Source organism: Dreissena polymorpha, chromosome 8 (assembly GCF_020536995.1).
Source record: "Dreissena polymorpha isolate Duluth1 chromosome 8, UMN_Dpol_1.0, whole genome shotgun sequence".
Taxonomy (NCBI): domain Eukaryota; kingdom Metazoa; phylum Mollusca; class Bivalvia; order Myida; family Dreissenidae; genus Dreissena; species Dreissena polymorpha.
The window spans coordinates 59,605,994-59,619,715 of record NC_068362.1 but is presented as its reverse complement, the minus strand read 5'-3'; the positions used below and the strand labels follow the sequence as shown (position 1 = coordinate 59,619,715).

The 13,722-nt window shown below is 36.5% G+C and overlaps 1 protein-coding gene across 1 annotated transcript in view; it reads right to left on the bottom strand.

Annotated features, from left to right (window-relative positions):
• Positions 1-6,457, bottom strand: part of LOC127840565 (slit homolog 2 protein-like) — a 47,236-nt gene extending 40,779 nt beyond the window's left edge. The window contains exon 1 of the mRNA XM_052368976.1: positions 6,287-6,457. The gene's annotated coding sequence lies outside the window, so the exon portion shown is untranslated. The remainder of the gene's footprint in view (positions 1-6,286) is intronic.
• Positions 6,458-13,722: the final 7,265 nt, after the last annotated feature.

Genomic DNA, 13,722 nt, shown 5'->3' with positions numbered 1-13,722 from the left:
AACAGGTTAATAATATTCTTGGGGATTCCGTTATGTACATGATTAGGTTTCATATTGTTGATGCTTTTGGCATTTTTTGGAACAATTTTGGCGAAAATCAGTATGGAAGAGTTCAGCTCTAGAATGTATCTGACGAATACTGATCAATTCTGGTCAGTTGAGATTACTGAATTGTTGTGAAAAATATCAATTCGGGCGGCTTGGAAGTCAATTTAGGAAAAAAAGTAGTCACAAATAAAAAGGTCGGATAAAAAACATAGAACGTACAATGGTCCAATCATTTAACTATCTAGGCATTGTACCATCAAGAGGAGGGGCATTTATACAATCTACTCAAACGTTATCAGATAACGACTTAAAGGCTATGGGGTCGCTTTTTTCAATTACCATAGACATGCATGTCCCTGTTAAAATAATGATGAATTTGTTTAATTAGTATTTTACTTCAATACTGTGTTATGCGTGTGAGGTTGGGGGGTTTCAAATACTGTGGATATTAAGAGAGTTCATAGAAGATTATTGAAACAAATACTTTGTGTCAAAAAGAGTACTTCTGATTTCGCAGTAAAAGGGGAACTAGGGCAATACCCGTTAAATATAAATCGCTATGTACGAATTATAAAGTAATTTATAAAATTGTATACTGTTAAAAAAACTAATTGCATAATATTAAGTACAATATGTTATATGCAAAACGCTGCGGAAAAAAAAGTAAAACGATGTAACAAATAGATAACGAAAGTACGCTTCAAAATACTGGTTTTGTAGATGTATGGATGTATCCTGAGTCAATTAATTCAAATGTATTAATCCCGTTATTTAAAACTAGACTTATTGATATGTACATTGGTATGTAGCGAAACGTTTAATATTCGCGAACATGGATTATTGTGTACATATATTTACGACCACAAGTCGATTGACTTTTAATTTAAAGCACATTCCTTTTAGTACATCTATTGTGTGCGTTCTTTACAACAATAGGAACATACAATTAACTCTCTTAATGGTAAACAGTCCTAGAGAAACTTAAAATTTTGACTGCTAAATTAGATCAGGAAATTAAAAAACCATCTGTTAAGTTCTAAGTTATTAAAATAAATTAAAATATGCTTTTAAAGACGAAGTCACTTGACAAAGTGACGTTTCGAAAAAAGAGACCATGGTTTTGGTAGGGTATAAATACCTCAACCATTATTTGTACACATTGGGTCTGAAATAGTGTGTTTTAATTGATAACCTATTTGAATGTTTCACAATTGTCTATCATGATTGCATAATTTACCACACCACAATTATCAAATTGAAAGCATACACGTTGACCTCATCTGCTTTTAAATCAATACGATGTAGCAGTGTTAAACAAATCCGTACCATGATTTCAATTGTTGTTGAATGTAATATACCTTTTAACAAATAAGCAAATATGTCAAATAAAATCTATATTATTAATAGACACGTCCTATTGTATTCAAACAAACAATCTTCGATACCAAGCAAGACATCGGTTGCATTGAATCTTGTGTCAACAAACAGAGGAAGATTAGTGAAACTGTAGTTCATTTTATACGTCAACGATTTAACAGGCCTTGTTACTAGCTACAATAATTGTGTTGCAAAGATCTAAAATAACACCAGTGCACCAGCTAGGCCTAAATGGAAGGGCGCCGCGCCCTACCCTGCCCTTCTGATGCCCCGCCCTTTCCTCTTTTATGCAAATGCAAACAAATTGAATACAGTAAATGAGGAGTGTGACCTCGGTATCATCTTCAAGGACAATATAAATTTAATAAGCATGTCCCCAGTAAAGTTAAACAATCCAACAGTACCCTTGGTCTAATAGGCAGGTGTTTTGACTTTCTGGATAAGGACTCGTATGTCAAATTATTTAAAGCTCTTGTGCGCCAACAACTTGAATACGGAAGCATAGTTTAGTATTCTAACCAACGCAAAGAAATTGAAAGTATTAAGGGTGTTCCGGGGCGTTTCACAAGATTAATTCCAGGCCTTCAAAATATGAACTACAATCATCGTTTTAAAAACTTGAAACTGCCAAGCCTTTACAACAGACATAGAAGAGGAGATATTCAGTGCTATAAAATTATTTATCAACCTGATGATATACCATGTGAACGTTTTTTCTCCTTCACTAAATCAATAACTGGAGGACACTGTTTTAAACTTGCAAAACCTACATGTGACACAAATTTTAGACAGTAAAAATTTCCCTCAAACAATCATATCTGAAAGGTGTAAATCACCTTACGAAGTAATGTCTGCGAAGTCGTTAAACATTTTACAAAACAGACTCGATAAACTGTGGGATAATGACCAGTGTTATATCTCAATGGAGATATAGGAGATACATAAATCACTAGATTTTTTAATGTGAAAAGTGTATTAAAAACCTGTTAGTACTATATAAGTCCAGTTATCATTTGATAACGAAGATGTAGTTTATAAAAGGATCCTGATCCTTACTTACGATCCTAATAACGATTCTAAGATATTCTATGGTATATTGTGTACTCGGTTCTCGCGCAACATTCTGCGCTTTATTTATTTGCTATAAGTTACAGTAATAAATATATCTCGTCTCGAAGAAACGTAGCAAGTGCGACTTCATTTAAAAAGAATGAAAAACTCTCTTGCAATTTTTATCACGTTCGAAATGGTAAAATCATTTTTGTCTGTGTATTGAACATATTATACTGAAAGTATATTTTAAATGCAATCCGGTATTGTCTTCAGAACGATCGTCATCTTAGCTGTCTCCATTCGAAAGACACAAATAATCCTACAGGACATGAGGTCGGGTACTTTTGAAATTTACCGTAACACACCTGATTTTATCGGACCTCGTCGTTTTACGTTTACGCTACCATAAGAAAATACCTGTATTCAGTTTATTTCTATTATATGGACATTCACATTTTTTAATAATCTAAAATAATGTAAAATGCTTACCAAATTTATACGTGTTATTGTATAACATATCATGGTAAATCTTTCAATTAAAAGAGAAGAAAGCTTGGTAATTGTTGAATAGATAACAAGTATGTGTATGCAGAATTATGAAACACAATAGTACTCGGTGAAACTTTATCGCTGTTCGAAGTGCTTAGTTTTACATCATATGTTGCCAAGGTCAATAGCAAGGGGAAGTTCGTATTGTTCTCCGCTTTTGCTTTACAATCATAACAAGGATTAAAACCAGCACACTTCATTTAATCCAATGAAATACTGTTGTGTTTCGCTGACGTTAGGTAACTCAATGCAGGATTATACTTGTTGTGAAATAAAGCACGTTGAGTTTCACCAGCACAGATAGCCATTTTGCTCGACTGGTTGGAAATGAACCGTTCTATCGAAGACAAAAAAACATATTCCAGCCTATATTTATAACTGATTCGTAGTTTCGTTTTCATTTCCAACTATCATATCTATCAAATATCATATCATTTTTTTTTAACACGAGCACCACCACTTTCGGAAATGTTACCGGACATAAGGATATTTTATCGGAACTGTCCGAGGTCCGACGTCCAAAAGAAAAATGTGATTGTCATGCATAAGCAACACGACCCAATTATAAATATCAGTTGAAGTAAATTTGATTAAAATGTTTCATTACTGTACCCACTACATAAGAAGCAACGCAGTCATCATTTTCTCTCGCTTGTATTGCCGTTACAAATGCATTGGTTCACTGTGCACTTTAATGAGAACGTGTTTTCAATTCAGACGTGATTGTGGTTTTCGATTTAAGACCTTATTTTGACATTTGATTGCATTACCTCCCCTACACCCCCCTTATAGTAATTAAGGTGCTTAGAACGCGGGGTTGTATACAAACCCCGTTTTTTATAGTGACCTCGTAAGTATAGTCTGAAAACTACCGAAACCGCGTAACTGGCACTATGTATTAGTATATATATATATATATATATATAAGTCTCTATAAGCCTTGTATTATTTAAACAAAAACGCTGTATTTATTTTATGCATAAGCTTTCGACCTCAAGGTATTCATTAGCGACCATTTTTTATTTCAAGATGTTTTATTTATATACGGATATGCATTTCCGGCGTCAACATTGTTTTGGCGCCCTTTATGGCTGTTTATTCCTGCACGTTGATGCCATATGGTCGGTATGTTCTTAGTTTTGCCTTCCATAATTGTTCAATGGTCTTGCAATACTCGTCCGACCCGCTGAGTTTTTTAAGTCCCATTATTTGGAAATCATCCATGGAGTGTCCGTCTGTGCAGAAATGTTCAGCTACCGGGTCACTGTGCTGTGTGCGAATACACGAAAGATTCAGCAGATGTCGCTGGTACAGAGTTCCGCCGGTCTCTCCCACATACACGTACCTGCGACAGCGACGACATTTGACCGCGTACACAACATTGGATGATTTGCAATCCACATTGTTTCTCACGCTGTACTTTCTGCCTCTGGGATCTGTGAAGTAGTCCGCCTTCATCATGTACGAGCAAACCGCACCTCTGCGCCCAACAAGGCCCGCTCATGTTGGGCTTTCAGAAGAACATCCTATTGTGTTTCTTGTGTACTAGGATGTCTTGCAGGTTGCAATCCCTTCTGAAGGCTACTAATGCGGGCTCAGGGAACACTTCCTTCATTCGATCAGACGTGTGCAGCGTGTATAGGTGTCTGCGGATGATGTTGGGTAGTGCGCGCGAAAACGTAATCACGAGCGGAATCCTCGTATCACGCTTCGAGTTTGTCTTTTCGCGTAGAATGTCCTCTCTCTTTTTATTGTCGACCTTTATTAATCCTGTCTCTACAAACGCCCCGTCATATCCACGGTTAACAAGCTGTGCTTTCACCGCCTGTCTGTGCCTCCGGTAGGCAACCTCCTCTGAATATATTCTTTTCTCACGCACACCCAGACCATATGGTACCATATGGTATCGCTTTTTTGTAGATTCCGGTTGCAAAGAATCCCTGTGTAGGTACAGATGTTTATCGGTAGGTTTAGTATATAGGCACTTCCGGTAAGCTTCAAGGGAATCCGAAGTAACATAAGCCTGGAATGCCGTTACGCACCATTGTGAATGGTAGAAGCCACCCGACAGAAAAAATGACGGAAATTGTTGAGGACCAGTTGAGAAGTCATGTGACGTCACTTCCGTCGTTTGTAAGAGACACTATGGACTTCTTAAACAAAATACAAAAAGTGAAACAACCTCTTCCGGATGGTGAGCTAATATTCTGTTTGGATGTGAAGGCCCTGTATCCGAGTGTCCCGAGAGATGAGGCCCGTGCTGCGGCTATAGAGGCTTTAAACAGCCGAGCGGACCCGGAAATTCCTACAGAGAACGTCATCTTGATGATGGACACTGTGTTGCAAAACAACACCGTCTCCTTCAACGACGAATACTTTATACAGACGGAAGGGACGGCTATTGGCTCATGCCTCGGGCTAAACTATGCATCAACCTACATGGGTGCTTGGGAAGAGGAAATGTTCCGGCAGTCAGAAAAGCAACCGCTTGCATACTTCCGGTTTGTGGATGATGTTTGGGCTTATGGGCGCATGGTATCGAGGCACTTTCCACAAACAAGGAAATGAAATCAGCCCCCGCATTTAACTCGAGCTCCGCTATTCCTCGGAAAAACTCGATTTCCTGAACACGGTGACATCAATACGGAACTGGCGCCTACAAACCGGCCTATATACTAAACCTACCGATAAAGCTTTCGGCATAAAATAAATACAGCATTTTTGTTTATTTATATATCTATATATATCTATATATATATATATCTATATATATATATATATATATATATATATATATATATATATATATATATATATATATATATATATATATATATATATATATATATATATATATATATATATATATATATATATATATATATATATATATATATATATATATATATATATATAGATATGCACTCAAAATAAGTTTTTAATTCTATTTGTTTATGTAAGGATAAACAAGTCTAAAGTTATTACCAAATGAATGTATTTATTTATTTATTTTTTAGATCATAAATCCACTTATTTAGAGTTATTTCGCCTTCGTGAACAGGAAACAAGACTAGCGATCTATAAATGGCTTAAAGAGTTATCACGTACCATGTTAATGTTGTGACGCTGTATGCAAACATATACATTTATATGTAATTTATTTAATTACGACAGTTAAAAGGTTGTTGGTTGTTCCTGAAGAACAAAGGAAAAGGAAGAAAGCAAAATGGACGATAAATAAGTTCGACAAATTACTTACGGAAAGAAGTGAAGCACCTCGCGACTGAAATTAAGGAACTGTCGAGTCCTCTGTCCCGTATACAAACAATTCTCGGCTATGACCAATTTTCTTAAGAATTCTAACAAAGCACAGTGTATTGACAAGATATGAACCAATAAATGTTAAATATAACATTAAAGCAAATAGGAGTATTCCTATCGAACGCAGGTTTTAATTTCCTTCTGATATATGCAATGTTCTGATCAGAATGAACACTTGTAAATATAAGTGTCTGTATTATTAAGTTAAAGAGGTTATTCCGTTTCTAAGATATGCTTTGTTTAGAACACAATGAACGCTCGTTAATATGAGTGTATGTATTTCGAAGTTAATGAGGTCCTTCCGCTCCTGAGGCTGCCTTATGTATGGACACAGAGTGTGTCCTAGCCCTCCTACCTAATTAACTTACTTAAATCACAAACGTTGGGATGAATTTTTAACTATAGCTGCAATTTCCAGCTATTAAATTATAACTGAAATATTTTCAATATTGTCCTGACCTTGAGTTCTGGGAAGGGGAAGCTGGAGTACCCGGAGGAAACTCCCTCAGCCCGGTATGATGACCTCAACGCAAACTCGACTACTTCCGGGAACGGGATACACCCCATGTCATATAGATGAGAAGCGAGCCTACTCACCACTGTGCTTATTGAACAGCCTTGAAAATATAAACGTTCCGAGCATATATTTATACGATTGAGTCAACCTGCCCTTTTTAAACCACGTGTATTCATAAACATTTGACAAAATCGTACAATCTCACTTAAAAGAGAGTATTTTGTCAAATATTTATGAATTCATATAAAATGTGCAATAAAACTTATAATACATATATTTCAATATAAATTTAAATAAAAGTTAAGAAGAACATGTGTCGAAGAATGCGAAATATGCCAGATAATAAATTTTGAAATTCTGAAATCGAAAATGTCTGGACAGTCGAATTCGCCATCATGTATATCATGCATGTACGAGGTGAATCTTAAATTAGTTTTACGGAATATTTTAATTTCCTGCAGCGATATCTATTTATACGACACACAAAAACTAACTCCGATCCTGATAAAAAGGCGAATGCTTCGGTTATTGTAGGAAAATATGTACGAAATATCTTCGTCACAATCGGCTCGGGGCGCTAATTTGTCTTTGCTGCATGTTATGAAATTCGTATTCAATGTATAATTTATCTTGCCTATTTTATGTAATGCTAACACATTTTTATCAAAATATTACAATTTAACACAAATAAAATCGTTCATAATGTCTTTTAGCACTTGCTTTTATTTCGTCGCAATGAAATGTGAAATCCGCGAGAGTGATATTAACAGCACGCTCATGCAAAGAAATCCCATTATGAAACCCTACCTTTGTGATTGACATTTTCGTTCGCCATCTACAATACCAAGGGGTTGGGCATGCATACACTGGATTTAACTGGATTTATGTGAGGTTATTTTGAACTAAGGTAATATAGGTGCGTTGTTTAAGTTAGTCGGTAGGTTTTAAGTACAGCGTTATTTAAATTCTACAGTAAGTAAAGTGATGAAGAAAACATCATATTGGAGTACACATATAAACATATATGAAAGATGGGTAGGTGCATTTACCACTTAGTCAGAATAACCTTCCCTAAATTAACTCGGAACTAAAAGTTGTATCTTAGCACATCGTGTTCATCTTGAGCTTTTGTCCGCCGTGCTTAAACACTATAGCTGTCATGTGTATGGACCAATTTTGTATAAAACTTTTATAAGACATTCTCGGCCGAGTTAGAAACTGGGTCATATAGTCTCAAAAACTAGGTCACTAGTTAAATGTCTACCTATTCATTTGTCACTCGTTTAAACAAAAAAAAACGTGTAAACATCTATAAATCACACAAGATTATGTCAAATCTCCATAAAACTTGCACAAATTATTTATGCTGTTTTGTCACGGGCGAGTTGGAAAAGGGTTCCGCTCGGTAGAAAAATATTGCTACCGAGGTGGGTCAGCGATGCTTATATTACCTTTTTATGATAGATCTTAGATTATGTGGTTAAAGTGAGGTTTTGTATACGCTCTAGGTGTTACCTTTTTGACCAATCTTCACTAATCTTGCTCAGAAAGCTTGTTCTTATAATAGCTTCGTCGGCATCGAACATTGGTTCCATCCGTTAAATAACATGCCTATCAGGATGCTGTTTAGTTTCCTGATATAAATGTATTTAAAATTGCGAAAACTCCAGAGCTTTTCCCTTTTCCAAACCATCTTGAAACTTGCTGAGAACATATATGATGCTCAGAAGTATTCCGTTTTATTATATAATGACCTATGACCTTTTGTCCTTTTTTCCAGTTTAAACATGCCCATGCACCGAGCTAAGAACATGGACAATTATTAATCGCTCCCCCCACCTTTATTTTTGTATACTATTCTAAATAAAGCAGAGTGTGAAGTCTACTGACTTATGTACTTTTAATAATATATGACATTTATATGACATGATTAAGTATTTACCATTTCCCACATGGTCAAGTTATTGTCTGACAGTTACTTTGGCTGTCCGGTAAGTACGGCGGTCAGCACACGCAGTTCTCACGACCCCATCTCGTCACCCAGCGCATGTGAGTTTGTTTCATTTTCAGCATAGCCGACATGGAGGGGGGTGACGTGGTCGTTCGGGTACTCCGGCGTCCACCTGCACGACGTACCCACATTTAAATTGACTGGCATTCGGGCAAAAATAGCAGTAATTGCGGTTGTTAATCAAACTTAGTTCTAAAAGTCGCGAGTCTAGTTAATTATTTAATAAGTTGGGAGTGCTGTGCCACAATCCGGTTGAACACATTCGCATCATTAACTCGGCTTCCTGTCGTTCCGCGATAAAATGTAAACTCTGCCCTCTTATTCTTACACAATATTCACTAAGACCATGGACAGACTGCTTGGAAGAAATTTGAAAAATTTGCATGCCACCCACCCCTTTCCCACGCCGCCCCTGTAACCTAGTAATTTGATCTGACGACCTAAATCACAAAATGCGTATTTTATCCTACCACTATACACACTTTCATGATAGTTGGTCATGGCGTTCTGAAAACTTTGTGCAGACACGAATTTCCAGATACGAGCCATAACACATTAACCTTTGACCCGTTGAACTCAAAATCGATATCCGACATGCTGTCTTCCCTTTTAACCATCATACCAATTTAAATGATCTTAGGTCAAAGCATTTTCTTGAGGTATTGAAGATACCATAAAAGCTTGTGTCTTATTTTCCACCCGGTAACCGCTATACCAATGTGCCTGACAGTAAGTAAGGCGCAATTGGTAATGGTCGGCTCATGGTACTACTTACATGTACCCCGTGTACTCTTTAGTATACTTACACGTACCCTGGGTACGCTAAATATACTAAAAAGTTCCCGGGAAATTTAACGCTAAATCGATCGTTGTCGGCTGTTTTTGTAATTTTTTTTTCACATTTATGTCAATTGTCGCTCGATTGGTCATTGTCTACTCATGTATTACTTACATATACCCTGGGTACTCTTAAGTATACTTACATATACCCTGGGTACGGTAAATATACTTAAACGTACCCGGTCAATATAAGACTGTACCCGAGTTGTATTCCCGCCCCGAATCCGATGTCATAAAACGCGCTACCGATTATGTTAAACAAACTTCTCTTTAAAACAACTGCATCAACATGCTTTTTGAGTATGAGTTTCGATTATTAATATGCCATTTAACAGAAAATTGACATAAATGTGAATATAATTAATTTCAAAAAAATAGCCGACAACGACCGATTTAGCGTTAAATTTCCCCGGTACGTTTTAGTATATTTACCGTACCCGGGGTACATGTAAGTATAGATAAGAGTACCCGGGGTACATGAAAGTAGTACCCGAGCCGACAATAACAAATCGAGCTCAATCGTCTGTTCAAAGGCCTCTATATTATTGAAACTCATACTAAAAAGCACGTTGATGCAGTATTTTTATAAAGAGACGTTTGTTTAAGATAAACAATATCTTTTTACGGAAATCGGTAGCGCGTTTTACGACATCGGATTTTTGCGGGAATACAACTTGGGTACAGTCTAATATCAACCGTGTACGTTTAAGTATATGTACCGTACCCGGGGTACATGTAAGTATACTTAAGAGTACCCAGGGTACATGTAAGTAGTTCCCGAGCCGACAATGACCAAGCGTAAGTAAGCGTATTCTACATATATCGCGAGGAAACAAACTAAATGTTACACGCCTCTATAACCTTTGACCTGTTGACCTCGAAAACAATAGGCAACCTCCAGGTTCCTTTATTCCAATTTGAACAGGTGAAATCGTTCACTAGATATCGTGCGTTCACGGGTCAATATGCCGATCTGATTACATACACACTTGTGTTAAGCAATATGCCCCCGTTACTTCGAATAGGGATGTTTTCTTCTTTTTTTATCATAATGTATGTTTGGCGGCAAAAGTAACTAAATGTCAGTTATTGGACTTAATTATTTGGGAGCCACGTTTCTGTCTTATGCGATAATAAAAAACAGTTCTTTAGTTGTGAATGTTCAAGTTTATCATTGTGACCGTACAATATGTATGGCGTCCACAAGATCCTATCAAGTGCTAGTTCGAAAGTCGTTGGGACGAATAGGCCTACCATGCAGGTATAGGTTTTCAAACAAACATTTGGCCAATCGGAATTAACGTCAAGCGCGGAAGGTTTGAAATTGAACAAATGCAGTTTCCCTTAAAATAATTCGTTTTGTAATGTGACAACGGCAAAGATGTCCGCAGATAATAACATCAAAGTATCAATGAGAATCCGAAATCTTATTCAGAAGTGAATATTAAATTATACTTCTGAACAAGTACACGTTACGCAATAGTCATTCTATTTTGCGTTGTTCTCCTACTTCCACCTGACTTGTCTCGAGACTATTGGTCAAACGTTAAGAGATATTCACCTTATATGAGACATTATCTCATAATTGTCGTTTCGTGAAGTAAACTTCTACAGTACTGTTAATAGTTTGTTAATCAATTTCAATTTACATGCAGTAAGGGAAGATGGTGTCATTTTAAGAGTCATTTACTGCAGCCATAATCGACTTGCAGTAATGAACAATAGTGTCATTTTAAGAGTCATTTACTGTGGCCATAGTCGACTTGCAGTCATGAAAACCGGTATCATTTTAAGAGGCATTTACTGTGGCCATAGTCGACGTGCAGATATAAACAATGGTGTCATTTTAAGAGTCGTTTACTGTGGCCATAGTAGACTTGCCGTAATAAACGATGGTGTCATTTTAAGAGTCATTTACTGTGACCATAGTCGACTTGCAGTAATGTAACACTGTTGTCATTTTTAGAGCGATTTAAAGTTGCAATAGTCGACTTGCAGTAATGGAAGATTGTGTCATTTTAAGAGTCATTTACTGCGGCCATTGTCGACTTGCAGTAATGAACGATGGTGTCATTTTAAGAGTCATTTACTGTGGCCATAGTCGACTTGCAGTAATGAACGATGGTGCCAGTTTAAACAGTCATTTTCTGTGACCATAGTCGACTGGCAGTAATTAACAATGGTGTCATTTTAAGAGTCGCTCACTGTGGCCATAGTCGACTTTCCATAATGATCAATTTATCATTATAAGAGTCATTTACCTATGCCATAGTCGACTTGCAGTAATTGACGATGGTGTCATTTTAAGAACCATTTGCTGTTGCCATAGTCGACTTGCTGTGATGGACGATGGTAACATTTTAAGATTCATTTTCTGGGGCCATTGTCGACTTGCAGGAAAAAACATTGGTGTCATTTTAAGAGCCATTTACTGTGGTCATAGTCGACTTGCAGTAATGAACGATGGTGTCATTTTAAGAGTCCTTACTGTGGCCATAGTCGACTAGCATTAATGAACGATGGTGTCATTTTAAGAGTCATTTACTGTGGCCATAGTCGACTTGCAGTAATGGAAGATCATGTCATTTTAAGAGTCATTTACTGTGGCCATAGTCGATTTGCAGTATGAACAAGGGTGACATTTTAAGAGCAATTTACTGTGACCAAAGTCGACTTAAAGTAATGAACGATGGTGTCATTTTAAGAGTCATTTACTGCGGCCATAGTCGACTTGCAGTTATGGACGATGTGGTCATTTTAAGAGTCATTTACTCTGGCCATAGTCCACTTGCACTAATGAAAAATGGTGTCATTTTAAGAGTGTTTTTCTGTGGCCATAAACGACTTTCTGTTATGAACAATGGTGTCATTTTAAGAGTCATTTACTGTGACCATAGTAACTTGCAGTAATGGATGATGGTGTCATTTTAAGAGTCATTTACTGTGGCCAAAGTCGACTTGCAGTAAAGAACAACGGTGTCATTTTGAGAGTCATTTACTGTGGCCATAGTCGACTTGCAGCAACGAACATTGGTGTCATTTTAAGAGTCATTCACTGTGGTCATTTTGAAATCACTTGTAGTCTCAATTTTAGTATATTTGTAAGCAAAGATTAATAAACAATAATTTTCCAATATTACTGAAAATATCGCTATTTTTACCAATCAAAAGGCACCCGGCCCCATTCCCAAAGTGGTGGGATAAAACCCTGAACACCTATCTGTTTAATCGCATACTTACCATCTGTTTCCTTATAGATGTGACGATATATAAAACGTATTCAATGTTAATATTATTCCTTAACCATTTTCCGCTCAGAAGCAAATTGAAAATTGTCTAAAATTTTGTCTGTGTAGTTTGACTCGAACATCAAGAACAAGCCTACGGTGGAATGAAGTGATGAGTGATGCAGCCATGCTAAAGCAGTATCGACGCAAGATTCAGAAACTGGAGGAACAGATCAGCAAGTTGGCGTTATGAATTAGCCCTGCTTGAAGAAAACTGGGCTTAATGCATATACATTAAGTGTCGTCCCTGATTATCATGTGTAGTCTGCACAGGCTAATCAGTGGCGACACTTTACATTATGAAATTTTTGTCGTTCGTCGCAAGCTATTTTACACATAGACGTAACGTCGTTTTAATGACGTTTTGATGCATAATTACGCATTTGCCGGACGCCAAAAGGTCAACAACTGGTTGAACATGATATAAACAAATTCTACTGTACATTTTACATTTCGATGCATCATTAACAATTCCATTATGAATTATACATGGATAATATAACAATATATTAACTGTAAAACAACTTCGGTTTTGTTAGTAAGTATTGGCCAAGAGAACTCGCGACTATTTCTTATATTTATACAAGTTTTTTTTCGGCGATGTAAACAACATGAACGATATATCAATAGATTAAACACATACTGCTATTTACTTCTATTATTATTATAATTATTATTATTATCATTATAATTATACTTATTATATAATTAATCCTACT